Here is a 14,081-nt window from a genome sequence, read left to right on the forward strand (position 1 = left end):
AAGCATATTGTGCTCCATGACATGATGGGCCTGACCCAGTCAGTTGAAGACCTTAATAAAGATTGAACTCCTCTGAGCAAGAAGGAATTCTGCCAGCAGAGGAAAATGCAGTATCAGCTCTTCCCTGGCATTGCCAGTCTGCAGATCTTGGCTTTGCTGGCCTTCATAATTGCATGAGCCAATTTCCCTCTCTCTTTCCTTTTCTTCTCCTCCTCCTCTTTCTCCTTCCTCTGTCTCTCTCTCCCTCCCCCATTCCCCCACACCCCTGCTGGTTCTATTTCCCTGGAAAACCTTAACTGACACAGATGTGAAACAACCTGGATCCAGATATTAACACCATGCCCAGCTGGGCGTGGTGGCACACATCTGTAATACTAGCAGTCAAGAGGCTGAGGCAGGAGGCTATCACCTCGAGTTTGAGGCCAGCCTGGGCACCACAGTGAGTCAAGGCCAGCCTGCACTACAAAGCAAGACCCTGTCTCAAGAAATAAATAATAAAATAGGAAAACATAAAACTGCCAAAAGCTGTACTTGGAGAAGTGACACCCCCACCCCGTTCCTTCTATCCTTTCCACTCCCACTCTACCTTTATCTCTAGGTAAATCATCTCATAGTACCTGGTTGATGTGGTTTTTGTTCTGTTTGTACAGTGAGTGGACGTGTTCTTGTTTTCTGTTTGTTTGGTTGTTTTTTTTAACACAAAGGTAGCGTATTATAGATGTGCTTGAACTTTGCTGTTTTTCATTCAACAGCATATAGTAGAAAACACTCCACATAAGTTCACAGAGGTCCTGCTCATTCAGCTGCACAGTGTTCCTGGGCCACATGGCCATGTGTGCCTCCCATGCAGGAGTGTGTGAATGATTTCCAGTATTTTTACATTACCAGTAATGCTGCGGTAATTGAGCATCTGTGTGTGTAGTTTGGTATTGTTGGTGGTATATCCTCATGTAAGTTCTTAAACATAGAGTTGGTGTGTCAAGATGCTGGCCACATATGGAATTTTATTAGATGTTGCCAAGTTAACCCCACATAAAAGGAGGAATGAGGCGTTACAGCCTGTTCGCCACAGCCTGCCAGCAGAGTATGCTGGTACTCCTTGGAATTCTTCTGCCAAAGGTGACAAAGGTGGTTCAGCTTCTTATGTTGTAAATTTCACGTGTATAAGGTGTGTGTGAACGTCATTGCATATGCCTTTCATTCATTTTTCTATCCGGTATTTTGAGTCTTTCCTCATCAAATGTAAGAAGGTAGTAGTGTTAGGGATCTAGCTCTTTTTTTTTTTTTTGGTACTGGGGATTGAACTTGGGACCCTGCGCCTGCAAGGCAGGCGCCAGAACCACTGAGCTAAATCTCCAGCCTGGATCTAGCTCTTTAATGATGACATAGGTGGCAAATATTTTTATCTATTTTGACATTTGTCTTTTTTGGCTTTTATGATCTGTTCCTGTGAATTTTTCTTTTTAAAAATTCAAAATTTTTAAAAATTAAAATTTTTTTTTTAATTCCCTAAATACACTAGTCAAATTTGTTTTTGTTAATTCTGGTTCTTGTTAGACAAACAATCCTTATGCACTGGTTAAAAATGATTTGATATGTTTTCCTCTAGTACTTGTATGGTATTTTTTAATTCTTTACATTTAAATGACTGATTCATGTAGAGTTTATTCTTGAATGTGATGTGAGTTATAGATTTAATTTCACCCCTTTCCAAATGGCAAATCAGTGTTCCAGAACTATGTATTTAAAAAGCCAGGCGTAGCAGTGCATACCTTAATCTCAGCAGGAGGATCACAAGTTCAAAGTCAGCCTGACCTACACGGAAAGTTCAAGGCCAGCCTGAACTGTATGTATATAGCAAGACCTTTTCTCAGAGGTTGGAGAGAGTAGGGGCGCAAAGGGGTGTGTAGTTTGTCAGTAGAGTACTTGGCTTGTATGTGCAAGGCCCTAGGTTTGATCCCCAGTACTGCAAAAGACAAAACAAAACAAACAAAGAACAACCTTTGTCTTGGTGATTTGAAATATCACCTTGAGGATAAAGTTCTGAAAAGCACCTGGGTCTATTTCTGGACTTTATATGCAATTGCACTGGTCTATCTACTCCCATGACGTGCTGCCCTGCTTTGTTGTACGGGCTGTGTGGTGGCTTATAACATTTAGTAGGGCTGGCCCCATGTTGTAGCTCTTCTCTGTAAATGTTTCCGGATTATTCTTACATGTTCATTTTTCCATATGAACTCCGTGTCTACTTGTCTGTCTCCATAAACGCTGCCTTGGTATTTTGATGTCTTTATGATTGTATCAGTTAAGTTTCACTAGAGGAACAGATTTAATATTTTAAAATATATATATGCTATATCAAGATTTTACAAGGTAGGTTTACAGTGGCCACCGGCAGAGTCAGGTGGGGCAGAGAGCCAAAGGACCGCCTGTACGCTGGACAGCAGGGGAACCCGTCAAAGGCCTGGAGCTCGCTGCACACAGTCCCATGTGAGTCCACATCGGGAAGCCCAGGGTCTGTGCTGTAAGGCTGCAGAGCCTGGGCTGGAGGGCTGGAGGGCTGGGGGCGGAGGTCCAGCGACGAAGGGAAGACTGGAGCTCCTCCGCAGAAGCAGGAGCAAGGCTTCTTCCTTTCTCTTTTATTGGATCCAGGCCACAAGCTTATGGGTTGGTGCCACCCACAGCCAGGGTGGGTTTTCCGTGTTTGGTAAGTCAGTCACCCGGACTCTCCCAGAACCGTGCAAAAGCAATGGGCCTGGAGTTTCTTACTCAAGTTGACACCCTGGTTACCTATCACAATAGGTGGGGCAATTTTATGGAAGAAGAGAATGTGTTTCCTTTGGTTCAATCTACTTTTTGAGGTGTGGACTGTTTCTGAAAAATACTTTGGTTCAAAGGACTGGGGTTTTAGCTCAGTGGTTCCAGTGCCTGCCTTGCAAGTGCAAGGTCCCAAGTTTGATCCCCAGGACCAAGAAAAAAAAATTGGTTCCCTTCAAAGTTTTGCACATTTCATGTTAAATTTCCTCCAGATCCCAAGTTCTTAGCATCTTTGTGTGGAAGTGGAGATTTCCCTACCACCGTGGTTTGTAACTGGTGCTTGTTTATTTAAGTGAAGGTTGTTGGGATTCTTGTTTATTGCTATTTATGGAGGGTTTTTTTCTTTTCTTTCTTTCTTTATGTTTCATTTTTTGAGACAGGGGCTTTCTAAGTAGCTCAGGCCTTGAACTTTTGGTCCTCCTGCCATAGGCTCCCAAGTGCTGGGATTACAGGCATGTGCCGCCATGCCCTGCTTCTTGACTGAATTCTTTTACTGAGTGCTGAGGGCTTTTTAACAACACTGTCTCTTCCCCCAAGTAAGCCTGTTTATTTTCTTTTATTTTTGGTACCGGGGATTGAACTCAGGACCTTGCACTTTCGAGGCAGAGCAGTGCAATGAGCTAAATCCCCGCCCAAGTCTGTTTATTTTCATGAAATCTGGATATTAGTGGCAAGGGTTTAATAAACTATTTGAAGATTTCTTTTCTGCCACATTTCAACCACAATTTGTGAAAGTGGATAAATGAAAATTAAGAAATGCATGTTTCAATTTGGTGTCATTTTTAAACATCACACATCAAAATTTAAAGTCCTAATATACAATAAGGTTAATTTTATGACTGGTATCTGGGAATATGAGGCATTTGATAGGTCTGGCTCCCATCAGAGTTCCTGAGCTTGGAGAACAATCACAACCTGTCCCTAATCCTGAGACTGGGAACAATGCCTCTGCTAGGAGGTGACACCTGCCGCACCTGCTAGGTCCCAGCATCTGTGTGGCCACCACTCAGCCGTTCTTGCTCCGCAGCCTCATGCCCCCAACCTTTGGGTCACCCCACCTAGCCCCATCCCACTAAACCCCCTACCCTATCTGTGAAAGACCCAGCTCAATAATCCGGACTTGGACTCCCCTGAGAGCTACTCAGGAAGTCCTGGCCAGAACCCCCAAACTCAGGCTGGCTGTGTTCTCTACTGGGTTGTCACTGTTTACCTAACAGTATGTTTCTTTCACGTGGATCCTTTCAAACTTTTAGATAAATTTTGAAGATTATTTACTGATATCAAGCAGATTACGCTTGTATGAATTTGAACTCAAAAGTTTAATACCATAATGGGTAGAGGATAAAAAGAGACTTTTTATATCGTTCAGATTTCCAAAAGGCAGTAGACACATAGTTTTTAAAAAGTCTATTGTTTTGTTTGTTCAAATGTATTGACTAAAGGTAGCACACAATTAAGCACCTAATTGTGTTGAAAATGCAATTGCACATTTTGGAAAATTCTCCCCCGTTGTGAAGTTGTTTTGGTGCTCCTATAATCATTTTAATTGCTCTTTAATTTCTCTATTTAAACTATTTGTCTGCATCCTAATGACTGCAGTAGAGACTTCTAATTACATGCTAGTGCTGGATTAATGTACACCTATTGGCTAAGACTCACACCAAAGTCACTGCAGGATCCAACAGGGCAGTTTTTTCAGAAAATAAAATACCAACAGAATTATCTGGTGTTGGCACTTAGTATCCAGAAATCAAAACTGAAAGGAACATAAAAAGAAGTGTACATACTTCATATTACAGAGTTCCTGGCCTATGGCAGCTGAATATGTTCCTTTCTTTCTTTCTTTCTTTTTTTATTTTTTTCACTTTACACGAACTCCTGGGGGAGGCAGTTCAGCTGTCCTGCACTGCAGTCAAAGACCCAGGCTCTTTCTGTCCCTGTCCTTCACTATCTTTAATACTAGATTGTTTTTGTCTTCTAGCTTATCATCCTACGGTTGCTAGAGGCCCGTACCATATCCTTATAAGACACTGTTCTGTTCTAACGTGGGAGAAAAAGCATGCACACCTTGTGTGCAAAACCTTATCTTCAGAAGCCTCTGCTTATTTTTTTGTTTTTTGTTTTGGTTTTTTTCTTGCATTTTTTTTTTTTTTTTTTGGTACTGGGGATTGAACTCAGGTCTTTGAGCTTGCGCAGCGGGAGGCGAAACCGCTGAGCTAAACCCCCAGCCCTGTTTTTGTTTTTTTTAGGAAAAAAATATGGATCCACAGAATTGCTAGAATAGCTTTTTGCACTGAGCACATAGGCTGAAATCAGGTTGCAGCTTGTCCCCAGCTGCAAACGGCCTGGGAGGGGTCTCCCTCCCCTGGAACCAGGGACTGTTTACCCACTACCTTCACATAACTGGGATCCTATTTGCAGGAAGGAAGGAATGGAATGGGTTTTGGGTGGACAGAAAGATAGCATCTGTCATACCTTGAACGTCAAAAAATGCCTTTTTTCTTCCCTAATATTTGAATGATATTTTGAATAAACCTTTCAGGGTGGAGATTTCTTTTTCAGAATGCTGGAGGGATTTCTCCATTGCCCTCCAGCTTCTCATGTTGTGAGAAGAAACAATCTTATTTTGGGGGCAGCAGGTAGGTTAGTGTGTTTTATTCTTTCAAAGATTTTAGGATCGGGGCTGGGGATTTAGCTCAGTGGTTCTGCTGCCTGCCTGGCAAGTGCAAGGTCCCAAGTTCGATTCCCAGTACCGCCCCCCTCAAAAAAAAAGTTTTAGGATCTTCTCTTTCCCCTTGAAAAAGGATACCCCAGGGCCCAACAACTTAAGTCTTTGAATTCTTGAAGGTTTTCCTGAATTCTTTCCTTCATAATTGCTACCAGACATTCTCTGTCGTCCCTGGCACCTGCCATCCTGGTGTAAGTAGTCTTGGATGGTTCTCTGGTTTTCCTATCCTTTCCTGTTCTCCATCTCTTTGTTGTAGGTTCTGTTTTCTGGATAAGTTCCTCAATTTTATCGTTCCAATTTTAGTATATGTACTGCTGAAGCGATCACACTCAATTTTATCTTATAACTTTTCTACTGAACATTTCAATTTAGCTTTTAGATGAATGATTTCTAAGAACTCTATGTTATTCTCCGAATTTTTAAAATGCCTTCCTGAAAGAAGGGAAAAGAAAAGAAAGAAAAAAATATGAGAAAAGGAAAAAAACGGAAACAAAGTCTTTGTAAATAGAGAAGGGTGGAGGGGGTGAAGGGAGGGCAGGGGAAGGGGGAAAAAATAAGAACCAAGATACATCATGTAAAGGTACAAGGTCCCAATGATGAATGTAACTATTGTATACCTAAAATGTACCAATAAACTGAATGGAATAAAAAAAAATGCCTCCCTGTTCCAGTTTAATGAGCAAGGGATCCTCTGTTGTCTTCCTGGAGGTTTTAGTTTCTGGCTGCTTTAATCCCCTCCTGTGTTTGTTCCTGTTGGTCTTTATCTCCCATTCATGGTGGAGCTTTCTGGGAGGGACTGGGACCTGTGACTGTCTGCTCAGATTTAGAAGCAGAGCACTAAGAAGCTGAGGTCACTGCCCTGGGACCTCACAGGTGGCCTGCCTAGGGGACAGCAGCCTGGGCTTCTTCCCTGGGGAGCCCCTGGTGGTCATGTCTGGGGGTCTTTATTCGGTGTTTCCCAATCTATGTCTGCGGGTATGGACCCAGGTTTCCGGGCACTGAGTTAGGGAAGTGGAGCAACATCTCACCTTTCAAATGTCATATTCCCCTGTTTTCAAAGTCCTAAGGCAGGGAAGGGAGCTGGTGGGGGCCAAATGCTTCTCATCCGGAGATACCTATACCTTGAATTCCTGAATACTTTGGGGGTCCTGTACTTCATGCTGCCTGCTTAGGTTTTCAGCCTTCTTTTGTTTACTAAATCAAACTTTGGTCACAGCTATCTTTCGTTTCATACTTTAAAATTTATACCTTACTATTTTTGCAAACCCCTTTTTAGATTTTATTAAAATAGTTTCAAGAGAAAGTAAGTGAAGAAAAATGAACAATTCCTGCATTCATCTGGGAGACTCCCTTCTTTACACACTCACACACATCTACATATGTGTGTACATTTTCTTACAGATGTACAGAGAGAAGACTGTAAGAAGTTGTGGACATGATACTACATATTAAAGATTTTTTAGAAATGGAAACATCAATGTAATCTCATCTCTTTTTAATTTATACCTTTCCCTGTCTTATTATGTATTGCTTTCTTTTTTTGATCGCAGGTGATTCATTTAAAAATCTGAATCAAAGCTGAACTAATCTCTCTATTCCAGAAATATGTGCTGTCAGCATATGATTTTAGCTGCTGTTCATTTGAGGCCAAACCGGTCTGTACAAATGCAGGGTTAGCATCTTTCTTTACCACCCTGTTACTGCTGCCGCCGGTACCACATCTGCTGATTGGCCTGGCATTGCTGCTCCTCCTGTGTGAGGCTCAGCATCCACAAGAGTCCAGACAGGGTAAAGAAGGGGAATGAGGAGGTGGAGGAGGAAGAGGAGGACAAGAAAACAATCGCTAATATGCATTGTTATTCCTTTTAAATCCCAGTGTTAAATTCTTTTCCTGGATTATTTTCCTTAATCCCTTTAAGAATGCTGTGAGGTAGGAGTTATCGTTATTCCTATTTTACACATGAAGAAATTCATCTGTAATTTCTGCAGAGAGGCCAACAGCAGGTGTCAGGAAACACTTGCAAGCTCGCAGAAGGTGGAAGAGCTTGGACTTTGGTCCCAGTTTATCTGGCTTTGAATTCCAGGGTTGCTACTCACTGGCTCTGTTAACATTTGCCAGCTTCATAAACAGGAGGCACTGGCTGCTTTCACTGCTTGGAAAAGGTGCACAGCATCATGTATGGAAGAGTAAGACAGACAGGGTAGCCAGCCTAGAAGCTGTAGTACAGGATGCCTTTCTTCTCACTTCCTTCACTTTGAACTGGTGGAGATGGCCTGGAGCTTGAGCTTGCTGTGGGGAGGGCGATGGAGGAGGGGAGAGCACTACTGGGAAGAGTCCTGGGGGACCACACTCCCTCTGCAGGGAAGGGCTGAGGTGTGTGGCCCGGCCCCATCCTGAGTTCCTGGTTTGTGGCCTGGAAAGAATGCAGGGTGTTTTCACAGAAGGCGAACGCTGGATGGTGCCATGCAAGCGTTGTCTGATCCTGCCCCTGCAGTGCTTGTTACCAATTTCCTCATAGAGCAACCCAATGAAAACAGAGTGGGCAGGGTGGGGTGGGGTGAGGCTCGCTCTCCAGGGATGAGCAACAGTGCTCAGCGGGGGAGAAACTCTCCAAAAATGGGAGGGAACTGCAGGGCTGAGAACCTTCAATGCCCAGAAAGGCAGGTGCTGGGGAACCTGGGGCCTGGGAACGTTCCTCAGCGGGGTCTTGAAGTAAGTTTCACACTGTTCTATGTAACAACTCTCCACTGAGTGGACTCTGCAGCTGGTGTGTGGTGCTGGGAGGAGAGGCAGAGAGTTGGAGAGCTAGGGCTGCAGGTGGGCTCCCTGGATTGGAGTCCCCCTAAGGAGCAGGGCACTTTCAGGCCAGTCATTTACCCCTACGTCCGCTCCTTCTCTGTCAGCTGGGGAGAATGGCAACCTCTAGAGTTGCAGCGAAGTCAGTGAGTTAATGCCTATCGCTTATTTCCAGTAGCGCCTGCCACACACACAGTGCCCAGTAGATTTTGGCTAGTTTTGTGTGCCAAGAGATCAGAAATTTAAAGACTAACGATTGGCACTTGGAGGCCTTGCTCCCGGGGGGCTGGTAGAAGTTTGTCAAGACAATTGTAGTGGAGTATGCAGTGGATCCCAGAAGTAGTTTCCAATCCTGTCTTGTTGGGCAGATTCCAAATTACACCTCACGGTTTCCTGTCTGAATCTCCCCTCCCTAGTTCCTCGCTGGTCTTTGTTCTTATGTCCTTCCTTTTGGGCATGGTGACCACGGTGCAATGCTAGTGACTCCAGACTGAGGGTCAATCATACGCAGTGCCTCGTGCTTGGACAGATTGCCATAGTGAAGTTCAGTGGGCGTTTTTAAATTTACAAATTTCGAGTTGCAGTAAAAGTGCCTGAAAGTACACTTAACCCAATTTCCCATCTCTAAGGGTCAGTGACTTAACCACCTAAGTCACAGGCAAGACCAAGGCAAGACTGGAGCCCAGAACTCCCGGCATTTTAGAATTGAAAGCACTTCTGAACAGTCCGTGGTCCAAAACGTACTGATCTTTTAGGTGATAACACTGAAGTCTGGTAAGCAAACTTGCTTATTAAGTTGTATGTGGAAAGGTGCCAATCAAATATATTCGTAGAATGAGTGAATGAATGAACAAAGTTCCTACGAATGGCTGCAATATACAAAGAAAGATTTCCCACCTACTGCCTTTAATTTTCTTTAGCTCGGAGCAGGAGAAGCAGAAGACAAAAACTAAACAACAAAGGTTCTTATTGGTAGTTATTACTCAAAATGAGCACCGGGGATGTCCACTACCATGTTGAGGCCTCAAATGACCTTGGTCTTCCTTGAACACAATCTCCACCTAACTCTCATCTAAGACTATTAGAATCTAGTCTTTAAAGTCCATGAAAAGAAACATTGTAAAATGTTCCTTTACTAGGCTGGGAGGTTCATTTTACTGGATGTTCAACTCCGAGCTAATATTTAGGCTCTTGTTTTGTTTGATGTAAGAGAATTATCCAGGACCGTGTTCAATGATTATTAAGTGGGAACCAGGAAAAACTTAGGGCATTCTCAATAATCACCTCTCAAGGAAAACATTTATATTTTGCCTGGAGGCTTGAGTAAGGAAATTCTCTGTTGCCAAGGGCTGCGATGGGTGACATCATGTGAAAAAGAAATCAAAGAGAAAAAGGTAGGGAAATGTGGGGCAAGGTTTCTACTCATGAATTCTTTGATGATGAGAGCTAATAACATTTGGGTGTCATTCTGCACAGAAAGCTAAAAGACAGAAGTTCTTTTTATAAGAAAATGCAAGGTCTTTTTCAGAGCCACGAGGCCTGGCTCACCTGGGACCAAATCTACTTATACCATGGGCCCCCTCCTTTGTTCCAGCCTCACCTTCCTTCCTTCATTTCTCCGAGGCCTTCCTTGTCTTCCCTCCCTTCAGGCTTCAGGTTAAATGTCCCTTCCTCAGAGGGTCTGTTCCTGAATTCCCCAACCAAGTAGATTCCTCACTATTCCCTATCTCTGCCTGGTTTCATCCATCACAGAACTGCTCAATTTCCATCTACACTATTTCTATTTGCATACCTTCTACAAGGTGATGCGCTCACACTGCAAGAGGACCATCTTCCCCATGCACTGGTGCTACATACCCAGCGCATAGCCAGCTCAGAGTAGGGACTCAATCTAGAATTTCTGTCTTGGGCTGTATAAGGAAATAAATAGTGGTAGATTAATGTGGTGCTTTTGAATAGGGAAGGCAGCTCTAGGAATCTCTAATCATTTGATAAGTACTAATAAATTAATGGATAATTAATGCTAGTTCACTAGTCATTTATGTTAAGGAGTAACACGTATCTTCTGCCTTGAGTCTGGAATCCTGCACAGAGGCAGGGGCCAGGGCTTTGCCTCTTGCCAGGGAGCTGAATGTGAAGCAAGTCACTGAGTAGGATGGGTCTGAAAAATAAATCACTTTGTAGCCTGGTGAACGTAGTTATCATGGGCAGAGAGGGAGAGTCAGAAGTCTAAATCCTCTACTGGTCCTAGGACATATGGAGTCTGAGAAGATCTTTGTGTTTGCCTGGACAGTGGCTCACAAGAAGGCTTGACTTTAATAAGTGCTTACAGGCAGAAGGATAAACACTTCTTAGGTATTATTGCAGTAAATTCTCACAACAGAATATCATCTAACGTCATCTCTGTTGGCAGATTTGGGTGCCCAGGCACCAAATGTGAAGTAATTAATTGGTCACATGGCTAATGAGGGTTGAGCAGAACTGACACAGAAGCCTTAGCATCTGAGATTGTGACCACCTCCCTGGAAGCCTTTGGACAGAAGAGACTCAGCATTTCTCTGGGGAGGTGCTGGGCGGGAACGTTGCAGCAAGTTCTCGCAGTGATTCTGTGCACAGCAAACGTCGAGGTCCACAGGCTGGAGATGGGAGCCTGGAGTTCGCATGGCTCCCCCAAGCTGCAGCAGGACTTTGTCCAGGAGTGTTGGGGTCTTTCTTCTCATCAGTTGGACCCTGGTCTGTGTGCAGGGTGGCATCTCCATACCTCAGATGGAGGAAAAGCCTGAATGTTGTGTGAGGGACAGGGGCTCTCTTCAGAATCTTGCCCACAAACTCAAAAGGTCTGGACTATAATTTGCATGTTGAATGTCCCCAAAGGTCCATGTGTTGAAGGGTTGGTTTCCTGGGCAGCATTACTGGGAGACAGTGGAAGCTTTAGGAAGTGAGGCCTAGTGGGAGGTGTTGTGGAGTGCCAGTCTCTTCCTCTTTCCTTTTTACTTTCTGGCTCCTGAGATGAGTGATCTGCTCTGCCACACATTTCCACCCACCACCATATGCTGCCTTGTCAAGGACGCAAAGTGGTAAAGCTACGCAGCCATGGACTGGAACCTCCGAAATAGTGAGCCATAATAAAGTTTTCTCTTCATAAGTTAATTGCTCTAGGTTTTGGTTATAATGACAGGAAACTGATTAATATAATTTGGCTAGAATAAATACAACCAAATGAACTGGGAGTGAAGAGAACAGATCAAAGGAAAGCTCAAAGTCTGGACGAAGCTCATTCTGGAGGCTGGAAAGACAATGAGCTTTGGGGGCAGGGGGCAGGTGAAGGGAAAGAATGTGCTTTCAGGAAACAGACAAAGAGTCTGCAGAGAGGATCTCACTGCTGAATGAATTCCTGGCATCTGTTTGCTTTATTCTAGTCTTAAAACATTAGGTCAAAGGGGGTAGCATGTTTCTTTTAAAGACACGATTAATAGCTAATATTTATTGCCTCATGAAATGTAGCTTGTAGACTCACGGTAGAAAAGCTAACATGTTACAGACAATTATGATTGGAAGAATATTGTAAGGACAAAAATTAGAAGGCAAGGTACCTGATCACTTTTGTTTTTTGCTGAATTTTACGCATTTGTCCTGATTTTTTTCTTATTCTGTTTTTCAATATAATATATATATATTCATATTAAATTTTCAAAATATTGGGTTTGATTGTGGTATTTTCATACATGCATATAATATGCCTTGATTATATCCACCCCCTATTACTTTCTTTTACACTTTCCTTCCTGCGCTGCCTTGTTTCCTTCCTTTTGTCTAATGGTCTCCTTTCTACTTTCATGTACTTTTTTTTTCCCTTAAGGTTACACATATTAGTGAAGATGTGCTTCGTCTCTTTGAGTCTGGTTTATTTTGCTTAACATTATCTCCAGTCCCATCTGTTTTCCTGCAAATGACATAATTTTATTCTTTATGGCAAAATATCTGGTTACCCTAAACAAGACAGAATGCATTTTTTTTCATTCAAATTTCTAAATGTGGGAGACAGACAAAAACGCAGACCTTCTCTCAGGTAATAATCTCTGTCTTTGCAGGTCCACTGAAAACAACAAGCATTCGTAGGACTGATTCTGAAGAATCATAGACCGCGGGGTCCCCAACTCCTGCTGTGGTGCAGAGTACTGTTCTACTTATTTGCTGGGGGTCACGTGAAAGGCACGTATGGCTTACAGTGTCAGTGACGTCCCATGCCACAGCAATTGGCTTTCACTGATCCTTTAAAATAGGGCACTCTGACGTGCTTTAGACAAGGTATTTTATCAGTGAATATCCAATGTAGCTTTCTACCCTTTCCCTGTCCCCGCTCATTTGAGGGCTAGGTGATTGACTGTTTTACGTCCTCCTTTCCACGCTATGCTCTGGATTTTGAATTACTGGCCTGAATTTCAGTCTTTTGCCTAACATATACATTTACCTAGTGAACTCTGTACTTAATGCTTAGCATGCAAGCAGAGTTTATCTGAAAGCTATAAAATCAGGAGCGCCAGAACCAACTATTCTCTAGTTGATATTGAATTTAAATATCGATTAAGGAGTTGAGTACATTCAGGAGGAGGCTGGCAACATCAGATACCAATGCAGCATTAAGGTTCAGGCCAAACTGAGGGCTTTCTTTTTGGGCTTTTCTTCTCCTACACAGCTCTGACTGTGGCCCCAACATCTCTTCAGTGTAACTCCGGATCTGCCCAGCAGCCACACGAAATTCCCAGAGTAGCAATCATAGGAGCATTTCAGCATTCAGTCTGAAATAGGGGGATGTGATGAGGAACGAAACAGTGGCAAGTCACACAAGAGTCAGATCCAGCAGGCAGGAATGATGCCAAGCCCCCCAGTGGGGAAGCCAGCTTCACTAACACTTCCTGCAGGGATCAAGCCCAAGGCTGATCCTTGCACGAGAATACATTCTGATTGCTTCGCAGCCTCTGAATCTTACTCAGCACCTGTGACCCTGACATGTCGTACATTTTAAATTGTGATTGTAATTGCCACTATCCAAAGCGTATGTTTCTTTTCTCTTTTTGGTGTAGCCATGATAGACATCAGTGTGCTTTGTTGAAGTATTCAACAACAGCAGAGATAAAAAACTTTGGGATTAGTTCTCCTGGGCCCAGTTACCTTTGGTTTAGTTAGCCTTTAACCAACTAGTATCATGGCTGGGCTCTGTTCTAATGGGAAACACCTTGTTTTCTTCCTGACAGATCTTATTTGAAGATGCCAAATGAGTCACATCTGTTTGCAGAGTCCAGAGATTATTGATAAGAGTTCAATAGGTATTAGGAAGTGCTTTTGGTAATTACACAGACAAAAATGCTCTCTCTGCCTTTGACCACTCACCTTTTTTTTTTCATTCTAAAGACAACCTAGCTTTTGCAATGTGATAAAATGACATTTGATTGGCATTAAACAGTTCATAGAGGTCAAGTGGATCAAGATAACATTAAAACTCTAAGGCAGAGATGAAGGTAACTATACAGGTATTTGCCTCATTCTCAATGGGAAATTTCACATTCTCAGAGGTCTGCGTGACTCCTTCAGCTTGCCAGGAAAGAATGTCAAGAACAGGTACAGTCACTTTCAGCGATATGTATGTGACACTGGTATTTTTTAAAAAGCAAATCAATGTCTCTAGGAATAATGGACAAGGTTGATTTATGGCTGAACCAGCAGGGACTTTTCCAGAAA

The sequence above is a fragment of the Heterocephalus glaber genome, unplaced genomic scaffold, assembly GCF_053883595.1.
Source record: "Heterocephalus glaber isolate CG9 unplaced genomic scaffold, H.glaber_assembly_v1.0 deba00000621, whole genome shotgun sequence".
Taxonomy (NCBI): Eukaryota; Metazoa; Chordata; class Mammalia; order Rodentia; family Bathyergidae; genus Heterocephalus; species Heterocephalus glaber.